The 12,752-nt window shown below is 53.3% G+C and overlaps 1 protein-coding gene across 1 annotated transcript in view; it reads right to left on the reverse strand.

Annotated features, from left to right (window-relative positions):
- CNTN2 (contactin 2) overlaps window positions 1–12,353 on the reverse strand; it is a 30,655-nt gene extending 18,302 nt beyond the window's left edge. The window contains exon 1 of the mRNA XM_069876083.1: window positions 12,175–12,353. The gene's annotated coding sequence lies outside the window, so the exon portion shown is untranslated. The remainder of the gene's footprint in view (window positions 1–12,174) is intronic.
- Between the last annotated feature and the right edge of the window lie 399 nt (window positions 12,354–12,752).

The raw sequence follows: 12,752 nt of genomic DNA on the forward strand, positions 1-12,752 counted from the left end.
TTCTTTCTAACACAGCAGATCTGATTGGGAAATTGTTGTTTGTCCGCCCTTACTATCTGCTATTCTTCCCCCAGTCTCCAAAAGTAATATTTCCTTCCTAGTATTTTCATTAAAAAACACAAAGCCAGAAGCACACAAGATATTGGTGGGAGGGAGGAGGGAGAAGAAATAATTTGTTCTTGTTATTTTGTGCAAAAGGCTTCTTTAATTGAAAGTCCCCAGGCAGGCAGTGACTGCTTTGGGGTGTCATAGGATCATAGAATCATAGAATCACCAGGTTGGAAGAGACCCACTGGATCATCGAGTCGTGGCAGCCCTGAGTCTCTCGGTGTGGACACCCAGCTCATCACCACGCGGAGCATCCGTGGGGTGAGCTCGCAGTTGCAGGGCAGCGTGGAAAGCATTGTCTGCACAAGGAGGTCTCTGTGAGCTGCGCTGCAGCCTGCTGAGCCATTTCCTGCTTTTCTTCTAAGTTTAATGCATTTTAATAGTTAATCGAGAGATAACAGGGCGCCGCGATGTTTCCTGATGCTGAGAGGCACATCAGTAGGTGGAGCAGTGATTTGCAGGCCCCTCTGCAGGTTTCTGTCTTCCAAAAACCTCTCAAAAAAACCCAAACCCCCAAACACAACAGAGATATTTGTGCAGATGCTGGTCCCTGCGCTCTTCTGGCTAAAATCCCACCGCAGGATCAGCTTCAGCACGTGCACCTCTTTCCTTGGAACTTCAGTGGGGATCTTGGGCTGCGTTTTTTCACCTTCTTTGTTAATAAATGCTTCTGAAAGAATGCACTGGGGAGCCCCACAGCCTGGTGGAGCCTCGTGTTCCCCGGTGCCCTCCCAAACACACCCCATGGAGCTGCTGCTGAAGGTGCTGCCAAGAGCAGGGCTGCTCGTGGGCTGCGAGTGCTGCTTATCCCTCTGTTCCAGCTGGTGCCGCTTCCACTCCTCTCCCTGCCCATCTGTTTGCCCAAGCAGGCAGGGCTGCTCTTCCAAGCAGGGATTATCTTTCTATCCCGTGGGATGCAGCCCCCTGTGCATCCCTGCTTTAAAAAAAATAAATAAATAAAAAATCCGCTGCCCCACTTATTAATAGCAGCGCCTGAAAGGCACCTGAGCAAACAGCGATAGCCCCGTTTGCATCATCCTGCCTCCAGGGACCCCGTCTGGGTGGAAAAGCCACCTGGTCTCCGTGTCCTTCCTAAAAGAGAAGATTTCCTACATAATGGGCTTGAAAAGGAGGAGACCCCATCCCAGATCCTGCTTGGACTGGAGGGCTGGATCCCAGCCTCCCGGTGCAAGGCTGAGAGCAGAGCCCAGCCTGCCTGCCCTGGTTCAGTATTTTTTATCATCCTGGCCCCTAAATGAGGCTGGTGTTTAATTGCACTGCGGGGCCAGGGAAGGAGGGACCATAATGAAACAGCGGAGCCCGGCAGGAGAAGGCTGAGCTGCGTTACACGCGGGGGACAGAGCGGAGAAGGGCGTGAGACTCCTTGACATGAAAGCTGCTGCACCCAGTTTGTCCCAGCAGCCTTGAAGTGACTCAGTCACATGAAATCACTTGATGTCAACGAGAATCATGTCCCAAAGGGTGTCCTGAACCCACGGCCTTTCAGCTAACACTGCCTCTTTGTTCCCTGCCTTCACCCTCTGCCTGCTTCTCTCTCCTGTGTCTTGTGCTCCCGTCGTAAGCACTTTGGGACAAGGAGCGGCTTTTTGCTCGCTCTGGTTTGGAGGCAGCGCTGGGATGTGGGCTTGCAGGCAATGCCAGCACCGCGCTAATTAAAAAGTTGACTTTTCCAAGCCTCTGCAGTTTGGTTTCTTCACCAGCTTGTCCCAGTGCTCAGGGTTTGTGAAAGGCAGCGAGCATCCAAGCTCATCCTAGACCCAGCGGTAGCAAATTAAAGTAAGAGCCTTGCTCCTCTGCTGCTGGCCCCGTTTTTAGAGGCTGAGAGTCCTCTGTCTGCTCCCCGGGAGCTGTCTATAAATGCACTGCTTGGCTGCAGCTTTGCTGTCTTCTTTTTTTTTCCCCTTCGCTTTTAAAACAAACAGGATGAGTGTGGAGAAGTCGGATTTTGTTATTTTTAATAAGGAGCAGGCAGCGTGGGGTCGGGGAGCACAGAGCTGGCGGTCTCACCCTCCTAGGGGGCTGGAGGCTCCTTCTGGTTTTGTCAGCACTTTGCACTTTCTGCTGTATGAAACAGAAACGCTGCGTCTGAGCGAGAGCAAACGGCATCCTGCCTCTCCTGGGTGCTTTTGCCTAAACAAGCTGCGATCCCAAGGGCTGCGCTGAGCCCCCGTCGGGAGGGAGCTGCGATGCCCTTCTGCGGGAATGCTTCTGGCAGCATCCCCCTTCGGCTTCCTTCCCTGTGGCCGAGCAAAGCTGCTATCTTGTAAAAATTAAGCTGATTTGAATGATTTAATTGGCTAACGATTAATTATTTATGCTGTAAACTTTAGCTTTGATCCCCAGGTCTGCTGTCAGCTCCAGCTCTGCAGCTTCCCTCTTTCCCCCCCACCCTCCGCATCTGCTCTGATAATTCATGTTCTCTTTCTCCTCTTGAGTTGTTGTCCATCCCTTCCATTGCTCCACAACCCCCCTCGCACGCACAGATGTGGATTTGCTTCTGAAACACTTGGAGCCCTTCCCAAAGGCGAGACCCTGGCGAGGCGTGCAGGGTCTCTGCAGGTGGAGGTGGGACGTGGGGAGGTTCATGCAGAGGGGGCAAGGGGGGATGCTGCTGGTTTGCTCTTTGCATCCAGCCTCAGCCCAGCCTGTTCTTTATCTCCTTTGTAAAAAAGATAGGAATGTGATATCGAGGGAGAGCGCCACGTATGGGCCGGAGCAAACGAAAACGTTCAAGAGTAACAGAGTAATTTCTACCAGTGCTGATGCTGTATTTGCTCGCAATTAGAGACTGGATGAAATAACCCTTTCAGATACTGTTTTGTGTGTTCGTGATTGTCTTATCACCTAAGTGCCACTATCAAATTGTGCCCCAGGGCCTGACGCTGCATGATCGCACCTGGGGCTGCGCTGGGACCCTGAGAGCATCTCAAGCCGTGACCCTAAGATCCTGCATCTGACTCTGAACTTCTCTGAACCATGGGCGTGCACTTTGCATCTGATATTTAGGCCCGCTCTCCCTCCTTAATTACAAGAGAGCCCACAGGGACCTGTCCTTTCCCTTCTTCATAGGGTATTTTGACAGTCACTCGAGAGCCTTCTGTTGTACTGAAAGGGGATCTGTCATCCCTGCTAATGGATGCTGTCATTAATACTTCCAGTAGCAAGGGAGGCATAGGCACACTCGAAAACACGTGCATTAGCCCTTTCCTCGGGAGCCCCTGGGAGCTGGGAGCGATCCATTATCGTGGAGGTAAAGAGCTACAAAGAGATTTGGGGTCCTCCTGAGCCTCTGGGAGAGGAGATGCTGCCTGGTCCAGCACCCGCAGCTCCAGTTCTGACCGCGGAGCAGCGTCGTTTGGAGGGGGCAACTCCAGCAGGACTCTGGGCATGGAGGGAGAGAAGTGGCTTTGGGAAGGAGATGAGTGTTAATGAGAGATGACACGGCCAGCACCATCAAAGTGCAATCTATTACCCGGATAAATGAGTGTAATTCAATCTCCTGCGGTAAGGTGGTGAGATGAACATTTGAGTGTAAGTGGGGCAGCTCCTTCTGCTGCAGCATTCCCCAGGGAGGGATTGCTCCTGAGGGTGGGTGACGCAGGAATTTGTCTTGTGCTGTGAGTGTCCCTTTCAGGAAGGATCGTTGCTAAGGCTGGAAAGGGCACGCTTTTGATCTTTGCTGCGTTTTTACTTGCAAAACCTCTTCAAGGTTAGGTACATTTTGTCCAGCTCCAGAACACCGTGTTTCAATGAGTTGGAAATGGTTTTATTGTAATGTATCTGTCCTCTTGTAAAACTGTCTGTGCTCAGGAGAGGTTGATTTAGGGGCAAACTCTGGATTCAGCCTTTCCTAAGCTTTTTGCAGGCTCCAATCTCTTGATGGCTCCAGAAGCTGGGCCGAAAACTATCCTAAGCAGTGAAGTCTCCAAGGTCCAAATGAAGATCAAGAGTACCCTCAGAGGGGTTCAGAGCCCTGTGGTGGAGTTCCACCCTCCCTAGGCTCATCAGTTACCCCGTAGCAGACAACAAATCTTTTTCTGCTGTTGCTGGGGGATCTCTGCTCCCTGCTGCGGGCCAGGACCTGATGTAGAGGAGTGCTGTAGGCACTGCTTGCTCACTTGATATTTGTCCCCAGCCACAGCAAAGATGTGTCCCACAAATACTTCTAGCAAAAGCTGGAGGAGCCTGTGTCCCCAGTCCCCTGCCCAGGTAGGTTTGGGTGGCTCAGGGCATGGTAAAAAAATCCTAGAGGCTCTGCCACTGCAAAGCTTTTGAAAGCAGAGTCCTCCTCTATCATGCAGGCTGAGAGGAGCAGCATCAGCTGCTCTCCTGGCTACCCACCACACCCTGCTGTCCTCATCCCAGCATCACCCTCATCCCAGCATCACCCTCAGCCAGGGCAGAGCCTGTGGGACGGCTGCTGTCACCACTGCAGGGACTGCGATGGGCACCTTCGCCTCCCCTGGGCTCTGTGTTCCCTGTTTGTGCCTGATGAGGAGCCAGACAGAGGGAGGGACAGAGCGGGGACCTGCAGGAGATGTCTCCCCCTGACTGTGCTCGCACAGGAGGAGCTGAGGCTGACAGAGGAGGCTCAGAGCCTCCAGCCTGGGTCTGCGGGAGCAGATGGTGCTCGCAGCCCGGACTCCTTCCCTGCCGGCAGCTCCCTGCTGGGCAACGGCGATGCCACCCGCAGCCAGGCTGCAGCCGGGGCTCTGCTGTCCGGATGCATTTGTTATTGCCCAGCGGACTGAGGCGTTAGCGCAAAGCAGGGGACACGCTCTGTGTGCTGCAGGGACCAGCACGGAGCATCCTGGCTGCGGGAGAGCTTGGCTGTGGTGCTGGGTGAAGGGGCACCTGGGGATGGGGACTGTTCGCCAAGGCTTGGAGTGACAGGATGAGGGGCAATGGGTATAAACTGCAGAGGGGTGGATTTAGACTAGATGTAAGGAGGAATTTCTTCACCATTAGAGTGGGGAACAGGTTGCCCAGGGAAGATGTGGCTGCCCCATCCCTGGAGGTGTTCAAGGCCAGGTTGGATGAGGCTTTGATCCCCCTGATCCAGTGGGAGGTGTCCCTGCCCATGGCAGGGGGGTTGGAACTGGATGATCTTAAAGGTCCCTTCTAATCCAAACTATTCTATGATTCTATGATTAAATCAGGTGTTTTCAGACTGTCTGTCTGCTTTTGCTCCTGGGCCAGGCAGGCAGAGGACACACAGCGCCGTGGCTGGGATGCTCAGCAGCCAGGCTCGGGGACAAGGATGATGGTTCACGGCACAAGGTCTGAGCACTGGGATGGGAACAGAGCTGTTAAGCAAGGGGATTTCAGAGGCCAGGCTCACCTGGACCCTCCAGCACCAATGCCCCTGTCCTGGCCCCATGCCCCAGGTGTGAGCAATTGCAATCAGCCCTCGTTAATATAATTACAGGCAGGGGTGGAATCTGCCCTTCTGGCTCAGGGCAGCGACCAGGGAACGTGGTGGAGAGAGGGTAAGGGGGGAAAAAAGAAGAAGCGGAGGTTTAATTTGAGGGCATTCAAGCACCCAGAGGAGTAGGATAGGGAGCTGCAACATGGCAGGATCCTCTCAGGATGGGCTGGGTGCAGGGGTTTACTCCTTAGCAGGGCAAGAAAGGGTAGCCCAAGCTCTCTCAAGGCTGTCATTGCTGGGTGCCAGCGTTTGCTCTGGGTCTCTGCGAGGTCTGTAGCGCTGGCTGGTTTATTGCTGTGTTGTGAGCTTGGTGACTGCTGCTAGCCTGGGGTGCCCTGCTCCAGCTCTGCTGTGCTTTCAACCCCCAACAAGGCCTTTGCATCCCTGTCTTTTCCTTCTCAAGCGCCTCCAGTATCCTGCCTGCTGCTGGGAGCTGCTGGCTGAAATGCGTTTTATGTCTAGAAAGGGAATTGGTTAGCAAAATCCTAATCCAGAGCTTTTGCACCACGCAAACCTGCTCTGCTCGCTGCTAGAAGAAAAGTTTGTTCCATTTGCCAGGGAACCTGTGAAACTCAGGGGTGGGACTCTCTTTGGGGTGGGTTTTTGTTTCATTTGGATCTAGCTCTGGTTCTGTGGAAGGGGCTCATCGCTGAGGTCCTGCCTTGCTGAGCTGGGCAGGGATGCTGCAGGCATCCTCCAAGTGCACTGCAAACCAATTTGCATCTGGAGTGATTCGGAATCACCATATCCATGGAAACTAATGTGCTCCCTTTGACACGAGCATCTGAAGTTATGCCATTTCCACTCTTCTTGCAGAGCAGAACTTGTAAGGTCGGGGCTCAAGGTCTGTGTGTGGATCCTAATCAGTTTTCTCGGAGAGTACAGCAAGCTGTAGGGCAACGAGGCTGGGGAAGGGTCTGGAGCACAAGTCTTATGTGGAGTAGCTAAGGGGCTTGGGGCTGTTTAGCCTGAAGAAGAGGAAGCTGAGAGGAGACCTCATCGCTCTCTGCAGCCCCTGGAAAGGAGGGAGGTGAGTACTAGTCCCTTCAACCAAATAACAAGAGATAGGATGAGAGGAAATGGCCTCAAGTTGCACCAGGGGAGGTTTAGACTGGGTATTAGGAAAGATTTATTTGCTGACAGAGTGGTCAAGCCCTGGCTGAGGCTGCCCAGGGCAGTGGGGGAGTCTTCATCCCTGGAGGAGTTCAAAAAGTGTGTAGATGTGGCACTTCAGGGCATGGTTATGTTGGCACGGTGGGGTTGGGCTGATGGCTGGACTGGATGAGCTTAGAGGCTTTAAGGATTCTATGGTTTGGTGTGAGAGATGTGTGGAGGGGCAGGGTGGATAATACAGGCTGTCACAGGGACAAGCGTGTGCTGTGCTGCTCACAGGGCAGTCCTGATGCCCAAGAGCAACCCCTGCTAGCAGTGCACAGAGGTTTGGCTTCTCCTGGGGACAAAAATAGTCCTATCTAGTCATCTTCACTCAGGGGCAAGGAGCAAGCAGGATGCTCTGATGTGATCCCAGCAGGGCACCTGCATTAAGGCATGAATCTTCAAGCGTTCTCTGTTTTCTCTGTGTCTTTAAAGTGCTTTTTCCTAATAACTGGTTGATGCATTGATGTACATCACAGGTCACGGTGTCTCCTTGTCAGAGGGTCTCAGTGGGAGTTTTTCTTTAGGTTCAGCCCCCAACCAGCAAGTTCCCCTCCCAGACAAGCAAACCCCCTTTGCTTGTGCCCAGCTCGGAGCCTCTTTGTGCGGGAGACAAAGCCAGGATCTGCGTTCAGTCCAGAGATGCAGGCTAGGGATGCGCGGAGCACTGGGGTGCAAGGGGTTTGGGACCAGCATTGCTGTAATGGTACAACCTAATTATAATAAACAGGATGATGTTGGGAGTGGGCCTTTACTGCAATTTTTGTTCTGTTGGGTAGTTTGAATTTTAGATATGAGCTTTGCACTTAGTGCTTTTGCCTTCCCCCTCACCCCTGGATCCAGCCAGATTCCATCTCTGCAATCACTTTAGTGTCTCGGGGTGGTGGAAATCCAGCCTGAGCTGTGTAATCCTCGGCTCTGCTACAATAAGCCTTTGGTAAATCCTCAGGGTTTTGGAGCTGATGCACTCAATGGGACCTAGGAGCTTCCCCACAGCCAGACCTGGCTCATGCCACCTCTAGACAACACCCTGGGGTCCGCGGGCAGTGCTGCCAGAGCAGCTGCAGCAGCAGCTCAGCCCTGAGGTGATGCCCTGGGGACCAGCACAGCGTGTTAGACTGCAAAGGAGACCAACAGAAACAGCCAGTGGAGCTTCCCCTGCCAGCTCAGGACCTTGCGGGCAGGAGAATGGAGGAATCTTTGTTTGGGGGGGGATTTCCCTGCGAGCTGCCCGCTGGGCATGAGCATGGAGCTTGACTGAGGCTGCTAGCGTGCAGCTCCTAAGCTCTCCCTGAAGACCTGTATTTCAATCGATAGCCTGAGATAGCATCTGGAAGGATGCTCAAAGTCTTTGAAAACAAGGCCACAAGTGACTTCAGTTTAGCACAGGGATGTTTGAGAAATGATGTCTGCCTGGAATCCTAGTTAATGCCCTGATTACAATTGTTGGAATTCCAAACTTCAGCCTGTTGGGCCCTTCTTACAGACACTCCCATGCAAATTCACTCGGTTGCAAACCATTCTGAGCACGACCTTGCAGCCTCTTTGCTTAAGAAATGCACGTTATTAATCTGGGGTTGCGCAGGAGGGGATGCAGAGATAGGGATGGGAAGGAGTTGAGGTGTGGCTGCCCATGCTGCTGTCGCGTCCCCAAAACAAAACTCCTTAATAAAGCTTCACTTTGCAGATTTTCCTTTCCTCTCAGCCTGGCACCAGGTAATGAGCACGCGCAGCTCAGCCATGGGGAGCTCTGCCTAAATCCTGGGACATCCACAGCGCTGCCAGCCTTGCAAACCCACCCACTTTGTGCTATTAGTGCTACCGTGGCGTCAGCAGCAAAACTCTTCTTTGATGTGGCACGGGTATAAATAGCTCCCTACCTGCCATGGAGCCTGGCTCCATCCCCTCCCCTTCGCTGCCTGGGAAGTCATTTGGCAGGAGCCGATCCTGGGGGGAGGCTGTAGCGAGGAAAAACAAGTGCAGCAATGGGAAACCTTCTGGTGCTGGGTGAGGTGGTGCCAGCAGCGAGAGCCTTCCTGGTGTGGCAGGGGTCTGGGTGGCACCGAGGAGTCTGCCCCAGCCCCATGGATCTCCTCAGCCTTCCCCTTGGCCCTGCTGGGTGCTCGTGCTGGCCAGGCTGGGGTGATGAGCACTAGGATGCTGCAGGGATGCAGGATCCCCAGGTGGAGGGAACCTCAGCAAAGCGCTGCTAAAATCCTCTCCCTCCTAGGAGAGGTTATGGGTATCCCCTGCAAGGGTATCACTAATTTTGCTCCTTGAAGGGCATCATCCATATGTCCAGCCTTCTTTCCTGCCTTTGTTAAAGTGGTTTTTAGTATTCAGCCTCCAAATTATGCTAAGCTGCTTTCTTCTTTATAATAACAAGCAAGAACCAGCACAAAACATGTATCCCTCTTCCTTCCTTGCGTGTTGGCTGCTTGTTTTATGGCTTTGGTGCAGAACTGACAGCTCTACAGGCTGTACAATAAATAATACATGTAATAATTTAGGACCTAGGCTGCTGGGAAGGGCTGGGATCAGTATTTCACACCAGCTATGCATGGGAGTACCTCTCGTGCTCTTGGGCCATCTCCCTCGTGGTCGTGCTGACCGTCCCTCCAGTAAGATCTTGGACCCTACAACTGTGCTGTTGCAATAGGACCAAGACGGTTTGTCAGGGAGAAGAAAACAGTTTGAGCTCAAGGAGAGAGCTTCTAAGACCAGACTTTGTTTCCTTGTCTGCTGAGACTTACTTGTCCTCTACAGCTCCAGAAGCACTCAAAAATCTTTAGTGTCAGGTAGAGATAGAAAGTGTCTACAAAGAGCCAGATACAGCCTGTCACAGCAGATTTTAATAATGTTTCTCCCCTTTTATCTATTTTTTTTTTTTACTCACAGGGTTCCCTAAGGAAGCCTCTCTTACCTCTTTCTGCATATCTGAGCTCTAACAGCACCTCTGAAAGCCCCTGGTCAATCCTGGGATTTTCTGCATGATGGATTTGTTTATAGGGCAATGCTGTAAGCTGACCTGGTGTGAATGGGATGCGTGCAGGGATGTGGTCCCAGCACTGCAGAGCCCTGGGCTTACAGGGTTGGAATTGCTCCATCCCTAAGTCTTCTTGAGCAGCTGTGGGTCCTTATCCCTGGAGAGCAGGGCTGATAGTGCATGACATGGATTTATGAAGGACAGAGGTGTGCCTCCAGCTGTGTGGGATAAATCACAGGCAGTGCTGGGTCTCTGTCCTCATGTGATGAAGCAAAACCCATGCCATTTTTTAGCAGAAGAACTGAGATTGGAGCTGGTTTGTGCAGGTGAGACAGGAGGAAGCCCTGCAGCCGCTGTGCCTGGGGCTCATTGGCTCCTGCAGCTCTGCTCCGCTGAGCAGGGAGCTCTGTGCTTCCCACCTGGGATGCTGCCAGGAGGTTCCCTTGGAATATGATGTTTTCCAGGTGACTGTGGGTTTGCATGCACCCAGCACCTTCGAGGAAAACTCTCAAAGGTTGGGGTGGTGGCATGGTCTTCAGAAAGAGATGAAGTGCTATGGGAAGCTTGCAGGGGTTGCTGGGGGGAGGAGGCACTGAGAAGCATGGGGCAGTGTCTGCCTCTCATCAGGATTGACAACTTCTCATGGATAATTTGGATTTTGGACATAGACAAAGCATGCAGAGTAGCTAAAGAGCCAGACTGAGCTCAGTCTCCGCATGGATTCCCAGCTCTGTGGGCCAGACTCTCAGTGCATTATGTTTAGGGGCATCAGGTGCATGCATGGAAAATACCTCCCTAATGACACAGTTAGGTTTGCTGCCTTCTGCGATTTGCTTGTGGTGAATGCACAGAGAAAATAATATCACAGTTCATTAAATTCTCTGCAGGTATATTTTTGTGAGTGACAAAAGTCATGGTTGCTCTGTTTGGTAGTAATTGATCGGGTGATGGGGAAAAGCATTGGCATCCCTTTGTCTCAGCCTAGTCTGATCATACTCTAGGGAGTGTGTGCGGCTGGGCTTGACAGGACCCTCCCGTTTTCTCTTTTCTTTAATTCTGGGTCGCTCTAATCTATCTCTGGAAAGTACAGTTATTTCTAGAAAGTTTGGGACCCATCACTGTCCTGTATTAACAAAGCAAGCAGCTTTTGGAGCTGGTGGCGTTGCTGTTGGGTGCACTCGGTACCGAATACGCAGCCTTGAGAGGTTCATCTGTGGATGCAAACCTGCTCCTCAATCTCGTGCAAGAGCCTGTGCTTCAGCTTTGTCCCCTCAGAGCTTTTGTGGACATAGAAGGGAGTTTGAGTTGGAAGGGACCTTAAAGATCGTCCAGCCATGCCTGGAGGTGGCCTGGGAGAGAAGCAAGAGCTGTTCTCAGGGTCTGGTTAAGCCTCAGGCTCGGGTTGCTGCTGGGGAGGGCTTGGGTTGTTCCCAGCTCTGGGATGTGGAGGCTGCTGCCTCCCATCCTCAAAGCAACTAGTGTTTCCTTGGATGTCAATCTCTTATGAATACTCCCTAGTCTCGCCAGAAAAGTATTGCTCATGGGAGTCAATGGGTCAGCGTGGGAGCCATGCAAAGGGAGGAGGGAGCTTGGGAAGTTTAAAGTGTTGGACTAGAGCCCTGTGAAGCTCACCCCAGCCTGTCCTGCCCCCAGCTGCTCCCCTACCCGAGCATCCACCCTGCTGCGAGTGGGGAAGAGCCGCTGCCTCCCACAGTGAGGGCCTGGGGTGGGCAAATTCCTGTCTGTGACTTTGTGCTGAGCCCCTCTGGCTCCCTGCTGCCCTGAGCTTCTCCGACACCCAAACATCTCTGCGTGCCCGGAGCAGTTCCACCTCCCACCCCTCACCCAGCATCTGCCCTCGCGGTGCGTCCATAGCGGACTTGGGACACCACGGTCTTTGTCCTTCCCCTTCTTTGGAGAGGAAACTTGGGTCTCTTGGGCTGCTCTGGGCTCTGCCAGCCCGTGCTGGAGATGCTGAAGTAGTTTTGAGCAGAAAAAGCTCTGGGAGTCCCCCCCACCCCTCCCAAGCGCCGCGTTCACCATGCCCGATGCTGCGAGCCGGCTCTCAGAGTGCCCCTGGTCGGAACGCACCGGGACAAGCGTCACGGTAACAAATAATAATAAAAATATTCCTAGGCTTATTCCCTAAGAAACATTTCTGCTGACAGCAACGCCAACCTCTGCCACAAGCGACACAGCCGTAGCCCCCCCTTCCTCCCAACTCCACCCCCAGCTCCTCTCCAGCACAGGCAGAACCTGCATCACCCACAAAGCCATCGCCTGCTGAGAAATGCCCAAACCAAACCTTGTCTCCTGCCTCCCCATCCCTCCATCCCTTCCATCCCGCAGGCGAGCGGGACCTGGCGGCTTCCCTCTCACTGGAGCGAAGCAAGTTGGCTCTGAGAGCGAATGGTACCCTGTACCCGGAGCATCTTTCCTCCCTCTCGGATGGAGGAAGGAGGGAGAAGGCTCTTACCTTGCGTAGGGTGGCTGTGGGTGCATGAGCCGGGGGCTGCTGGGGCCCGGCTGGTGCCAGAGGCTCAGCTGCGAGGCAGCGCTTGGCTGGAGCCTGCCCGAGTGTGGATGTGTGTGCCCAAAGCCACTGCAGCATCTCTGCATTAGGATGTGCTCCTCCTCCTCCCTCCTTGCGTGCGCGCTCCCTCGCTCGCTGCCAACCACCACGCTGGTCCCTGGAGAGGGTATTTTTTTTTTTATTTTTTTTTTTTCCTCTTGCCTTTACCTCACTTGCCACAGTCCAAGGACCAGTCAGGGAGGCAGAGTGACTTGCAGCATCATGCATAATTCATTCCCTTCCTCAGCCTCCCTGCAGAAACCCCTCATTTTGCGTGGATTGAGCTGGCTCGCTCCATCCCTGGGGTTGGAGCAGGTGTGGGCCTGGGGGGGAGCCAGGGGCTGAGCCCCCCTGTCTGTGGGGCGCAAGCAGATTAGCTGGGGGGGCATCTCGACAGGAGCAGCCACCTCTGTACACTGTGTGTGTGTGTTTCTGTGTGTATGCACACCCCCGTGCCTAAATCTACGTATATGCATGCATAA

The sequence above is a fragment of the Phaenicophaeus curvirostris genome, chromosome 24 (genome assembly GCF_032191515.1).
Source record: "Phaenicophaeus curvirostris isolate KB17595 chromosome 24, BPBGC_Pcur_1.0, whole genome shotgun sequence".
Lineage (NCBI taxonomy): Eukaryota > Metazoa > Chordata > Aves > Cuculiformes > Cuculidae > Phaenicophaeus > Phaenicophaeus curvirostris.